The 6,946-nt window shown below is 34.9% G+C and overlaps 1 pseudogene; it reads left to right on the top strand.

The window, feature by feature from the left end:
• Positions 1-1,956: 1,956 nt before the first annotated feature.
• LOC116101242 lies at positions 1,957-3,979 on the top strand (annotated as a pseudogene).
• The last annotated feature ends 2,967 nt before the right edge of the window (positions 3,980-6,946 follow it).

Raw genomic sequence — 6,946 nt, 5'->3', positions numbered from 1 at the left:
TACATTCCAGCAGGATCATACTTAATCCAGGGCATTTGTGCATGCTGACTGAATAATATAGATCTTGAAGGTTTTGGGTGTGATCACTTGCCAGAGTAGCCATGTTGTTGGACTAAAATTTCTCTACAGAAGTTGTCTCAAATAAAACCTTTCCTTATATGCATATGCAGAACTCTCCAACTGTGGCTTGCTCAGTTCAGGGAAAAAAACAACAAATATCAACAAATACACACTAGAGATCATACTCACAAATATCAGTCTGATTAAATACTATAGTTAACTTTACAAAGACAAACGTCATCTGAGAAGTGAGTCTCAATTGAGGATTGGCAGAGTAAGAATGCCTTTGATTTTTCATTGAGTGCCCATCCCTGGGGAGGTAGGTTTAAGGTTTATAAAACCCAAGTTAGGCATAAGACTGAAAGCTACAAAGAACCATTATTTCAAGATTTCTGTTGTAATCCCTTGACTGTAAGTGAATTTGTTGGTCAGAAGTAATGTGTGTGGAATAGTAAGTAGGTCTGGCTTCAATTTTGCCCTGAATTTCCTCAATGATGGATTATAATCTGTAAGCTAAAATAAACCCTTTCTTTTCCTAAATTGCTTTTGGAAAATGTGTTTTATCACAGCAACAGTAATCAAACTAGAACGATAGCTTTTAAAAATGTACAGAACACATTAACTTAAGAAAACCTAAATGTGGTGTCACCTTTAAATTTCTCTTGCTAGTACACTGTCCTCTGAAGCATCTAGATTTATTTTATATACTAATATTGTCTAAAGCATTCAAGTCTTCAGACAGCAACTATTCTGATATGTTTGAATTACACAAAGAGAAAATGGTTTTGTTAAATGATGTTGAAAATTAGTTCATTTTATTGATAATAAAAGTGATGGCCTGTAAGATTTAAAATTTATGAGTAAAGGCAAAAGTATTCTTTGTATGCACCAAATGTCTTGTTGAATTTTAGTGAACAAATGAAAATATAATTAGTAGACATTTCAAAATATCAAATGCACTATATTAGCAAGTGCTGTGGTCATTCAATGTTGGTGATCACATTCAAATCTATTACTGATTTTTTTTGAAATTTAATTTCACTGAGTAAAATTGAATGTGTCTTGCTAGTGTTTTTACATTTTGCTATATCCAGAGCTAAAAGGAGAGCCATCTTCACTAAGTTGTCTGGGTTTAGTACATTGACTATTTCACAGTATTTGCAGGACGGAGAAGAGAGAAATGATGGATGACAGTGAAGTGCCAGGGAATTTATGCGCTCAGACACACTGCAAATTTCATCATCTACTGATATATTCCCCTAATAAAGACACTGCGAAAATAGGTTTCAAGTGTTTTTATACTATAAAAAAGAACCATTTAAAAATAGATTATCCTGGTGGATTCCTTGCTACAAAATGTATTTTAAGAGAGTAACAGTGCAGTTAAAACCTAACACAATTGCACTGGCTTTGTCAATTTTGAAAATATTTATAGTATATTAACTCTATATTTCATCACATTGCTGGGCTGCTTTTGTAAGTAAAATAATGAAGGCATTTTTTTTCAGTTTTGTGAACTAACAAAAAAGATTTGATAGATGGAATCTTTATCTCAGTAATAATTCAATGTATTTATATAATAAGTAAATGTCACTAAAATCAATGATTTATATAACTTCTTAAATTAATTATTTACTATGTGAATTTCTACATTGCTCCTTACATGTTCCCTAAGATCCACTGATTACATTTAATGTCCATCAGAATTTCTACCAACATAAGAATTTTGTATAAATTTTATTGGAGTTTGCCTAATCTAATTAAAGAAAAGTTAAAGTTGTAGAAATCAAGAAATAAGTAGTATATGTTCTAGCTTCTATCAATATCTCTAGCAGAAAATGTGTAGGTATGAGTTTGTTAGGAATAAACTAATACAAGTTGCTTCAGTGTCCTGGTATGGCTAGTCACGTTTCGTGCGTGCTCATTTCTGAGGAAACTCAGACCCAAGACCAATCAATGAAGGAGGAGTGGGTCGAGACCTTTGCCTTTCAGGCAGAAATTGTCCACTTAATGTCCTTGATCATCAATACTTTTTACTTGAACAAAGAGATCTTTCTGAAGGAGCTCATTTCCAATTCATCAGATGCTCTGAATAAAATCAAATACAAGAGTTTGACGGACCCTAGTAAATTTGACTTGGGGAAGAACCTGCACATTAATCTCATCCCCAAGAAACAAGATCAAACCCTCACTATTGTGGATGCTGGAATTGGAATGACCAAGGCTGACTTGACCAATAACCTTGGCACTATTGCCAAGTCAGGCACCAAAACCTTCATGGAGGTTTTGAAAGCTGGTGCAGATTTCTCAGTGAAGGGTTAGCTTGGTGTTGGTTTTTACTCTGTGTATTTGGTTCCTGAGAAAGTGACTGTTATCAAAAAAACATAACAATGCTGAGAAGTATGCATGGGAATCCTCAGCTGGCACATCCTTCACAGTGGACTGACACAAGTGAACCATGGGTTGTGGAACAAAGGTTATCTTGCATCTGAAAGAAGACAAAACTGGGTATTTGGAGGAAAGAATAAAGAAGATTGTGAAGAAACATTCTCAGTTTACTGGCTATACCATTACTCTCTTTGTGGAGAAGGAAGGTGATAAGGAAGTCATGGATGATGAGGGTGAAGAAAAGGAAGAAAAAGAAAAAGAAAAATATTCTGATGACAAGCCTTAAATAGAAGATATTGTTCTGAAGAAGGAGGAGGAGGAGGAGGAGGAGGAGAGAAGGATGGTGACAAGAAGAAAAAGAAGAAGATAAAGGAAAAGTACATTGATCAAGAAGAACTCAACAAAACAAATCCGATTTGGACCAGAAGTCCTGATGACATTACTAATGAAGAATACAAAGAGATCTACAAGAGCTTAACCAACAACTGGGAAGAAAATTTGGCAGTAAAGCATTTTTTTTTCTGTTGAAGGACAATTAGAATTCTTGACCCTTCTTTTTGTCCCAAGACGTGCTCCATTTGATCTGTTTGAAAACAGAAAGAAAAAGAACAACATCAAGTTTTGTGTTCACAGAGTTTTTATCATGAATATCTGTGAGGAGTTAATCCCTGAGTATCTGAATTTCATTAGAGGGCTGGTAGATTCTGAGGATTTCCTGTGAAATGTTGCAAAATTCTGAAAGTTATTAGAAAGAATTTGGTCAAGAAAGGATTAGAACTATTTACTGAACTGACAGAAGATGAAGAGAACTGCAAAAAGTTTTATGAACAGTTTTCAAAAAGCATAAAGCTTGGAATTCATGAAGACTCTCAAAATCAGAAGAAGCTTTCAGAGCTATTGTGGTACTACCCAACTGCTTCTGAGGATGGTTTCTCTGAAGAACTGCTGCACCAGAATGAAGGAAAACCAGAAGCTCATCTATTTTATCACAGGTGAGACCAAGGGCCAGGTTGCTATCTTGGCCTTTGTGGAAGGCTTAGAAGCATGGCTTAGAAGTAATCTATATGATTGAGCCTACTGATGAGTACTGTGTGCAACAGCTGGAGGAATTTGAGGGCAAGACCTTGATGTCCACTACCAATTTAAGATGAATTTCCACAAGATTAACAGGAAATGAAGAAACGGGAAGAAAAAAAGACAAAATTTGAGAACCTCTGCAAAATTATGAAAGATATTTTGGAGCAAAAGGTTGAAAAGGTCTTTGTCAAACTGATTGGTGACATCCCTGTACTGTGTTTATTATCACAAGCATATATGGGTGGACAGCAAACTAGGAGAGGATCATGAAAGCTCAAGCCCTCAGAGAAAACTCAACAATGGGTTACATGGCAGTAAAGAACCACCTGGAGTAAACCCTAATCACCCCATTATTGAAACCTTTAGGCAAAAGACAGAGGCTGACAAGAATGACAAGTATGGGAAGGATCTGATCATTTTGCTGTATGAAACTGCACTAGAAAACAACCACTAATTTAGATCTTTGTTCTCCATAACTTGTTAGAAGAAATGGCAAAAAATATGGAATGGTTACTATGCCAATATGCTTGCTTGACTTAACCAACTTTTCATGTATAAATATGTCAAAGCCAAGTAAGCATACTTTGACTGGATTATAATTTTTTTAAAAAAATATGCTATGCAGTTAATGGAATTAGTTTACCTAAATCTCCAGTAAATGTCTTTAATAGAAACCTAATTTTAAAAATAAGAAGTAGTATTCCAAAATTATTTTCATATGTGAGTAACAATGTAGCTGAGAGGAAGAAATACAGGTGGAGAACTTTCAAGCCTGCTATCACCGGAGAGTATATACTGACCGCACAAAAGGCCATATGATGGAATAAAGATCAGTAGACAGACTAGTGGATCATACACAGTGAGACATAGATATAGATGAAGATAAACCCAAAAACACAGAGAATAAAAATGGAGAACATCCAGGACCTGGTAATAACAAACAGTATAGGGCTACAAAGTAAAACAATGGAAATATACATTTTCAAAATGCATACTAGGGCCCTCAAAATGCCTCAATATGTACAATCTGTAGAACTCACATTGTACAAGAAAAGACCAAGCTTCTACAAATAGTGTTCACATATATATGTTGCAGGAAATATTAAAAGAAATCCTCCCTGCAACTCACATGCCCCGCCAGTACCGTCGGGCCACATCACTATGTCTAGGCAGGCTCTTGTTATTTGTTCCCAGCTAGAAAGATCATCTCATTTACATACAACATCGTACACTCCCACAATCAGTATCTAGCGCCTGATAAAAGCATGACTCTTAAGGCTTAATTATCCAGTCACGTTTATATATCCATAAGATCACAATTTACAAGAAGCCAATACAAAAATTTCAGAGCCAATTGATAAAGACAATGTTGTAACCCAATTATTTTAACCTTGTATAAACCTTAGCTACCTGTGGTCTTTATAACCATGCATGTTCTGAATCGTTCTCTTCCCCGGCATCCATGATGATGATTCTTCACTACTTTCCTCTCTCAGCTCTTTTCCCTCCTCAACTTCTAGCTCTACCTCTCTATTCTTGTCCAATCACAGGCCTTTCACTGCCCTATTGTGATTGGACAGAGAAAATGCTGCAACATATATATATATATATATATATATATATATATATATATATATATATATACACACACACACACACACTCACAGGCACATATATGAACATTTATGTGCATGTCCCCCACCACACACACACATGCACACACAAACAGGTGGTGGGGTGGGAACTAGTGTATACTTTCTCAAATGAAGACAAATATAACCAATAACTGAACAAAAAATGCTTAGCATCATTGATAACTGTAGTAAGGCAAAGAAAAACCACAGTATGTATCATATCATCTCAGTAAAATTTTTATTTTTATTATGTTTTTTATTTTTTATCTATGTATTTACTTCCCTGATGCTACACATTTCTGGTCTCCCCTTTTTTAAAAAGGGGGATAAGAGAGGTGAGGATAAGCTCAGAATTGAAGCTTTTTCCTAGAGTTTCAGGGCCCTCAAATTTAATCCTGAGTACTACCAAGGGTATAAACAAAGACATGTGTTGGCAAGGAAAATTCAGAAAAGGGAGCACAAGCAAACTATCATTAATGTGACAAAATTCTCCAGATAGGGGTGTTTAATTATAGATAAAGGTTGAAGATCTATACTTTACAGTGATATCCTGTCTAGGTAGCTTTTCATAATCTCTGTCAGTTGACAAATCCCCTTGTTTATGACTTTTGCATAGCTCTATATGCTTTCTATTATTTACTAGTGTTATTAATTATAGTTTTCAGGGGATTATTTAACATTATTTTGAATAATGTATTGTCACTTATTCATCATTAGAAACAGGATCTCTACATTAAGTATCTGCCACATAACAAACAAGTGGGTTTAGTTGTGAAGGGTTAGACGAATAGAGAATAAAAATTACTGTCTGCCAGCAACTACCATAGACATTAAGTATGGATGCTTCAATACCATACAATTTATGATGAGATAGGACCTCTGAGGAGACAAAATAATTTGAATCTATAAACTTGAAGTTTTCATCTAAAAGTCTAGAGTTCTTGTGAGATAAAAGCCACCAAGTATTTTTACACACAGGGAAGAAAAATCCTCTGAGGAATCAGATCAGGAACTACAGGCCATAGAAGGAAGCTTCAGAAAAAACCAGCTGGAGAGCAGTCAGACCTTGATGCCTCTCCACAGGAATAAAACAAAACAACACCATGAATTCACTGTGTCTCATCACCAAATCCCTGGGATTCTGTTAAGGCAGTTCTTCCAGTCAAATAGAAGAACAGACCTACATATTCAGACAACAAATAGATGAATGATGAATGAATGGATGACTAAAGATGTGTAAAAATGTATGTATATAGAAGTTAAATAGATAATAAATATGTTAAATAACAGATAAATGGCAGACATAGATGATAAGTGATAAAAGACAGTTATGATAGATGATGAATAGATAATGAAAGAATAAATAGTGATAGAAGATGGAGAGATTCTACAGAGAATATTGACATGCAGACAACTCTCATACAGATATTTTTTTTATTTTCTTTACCCAGTACAGATAGTGCTAGATCAAACATTGATTTTAATTTAATTTTTTGAGATGTATACTACTCAATTCCACTGATTGATCTATTAGATCAGGGTCAAATAACAATGCCCAACCCACACCAAACTTCCAAATTATCTGGGGCTAGAGCCTAGTTAAATTTCTAATATTTGGAGGAGACTATAACTGCTTTCCACAGTGACTGTACTAGAAGAAATTCTTCCAATACTGTGCAGAATTTTTTTTTCTTTCTCCAACATTTAGCATTTACCATTTTGATAATATCCATTTTAGTGGTTTTGAGCATATCTGTTTTTCACATATCTGTTGCTTATTGTAATGT

This window comes from Mastomys coucha, unplaced genomic scaffold (genome assembly GCF_008632895.1).
Source record: "Mastomys coucha isolate ucsf_1 unplaced genomic scaffold, UCSF_Mcou_1 pScaffold21, whole genome shotgun sequence".
In the NCBI taxonomy this organism is placed as follows: Eukaryota; Metazoa; Chordata; class Mammalia; order Rodentia; family Muridae; genus Mastomys; species Mastomys coucha.
This window is presented reverse-complemented; position numbering and strand designations above follow the sequence as displayed.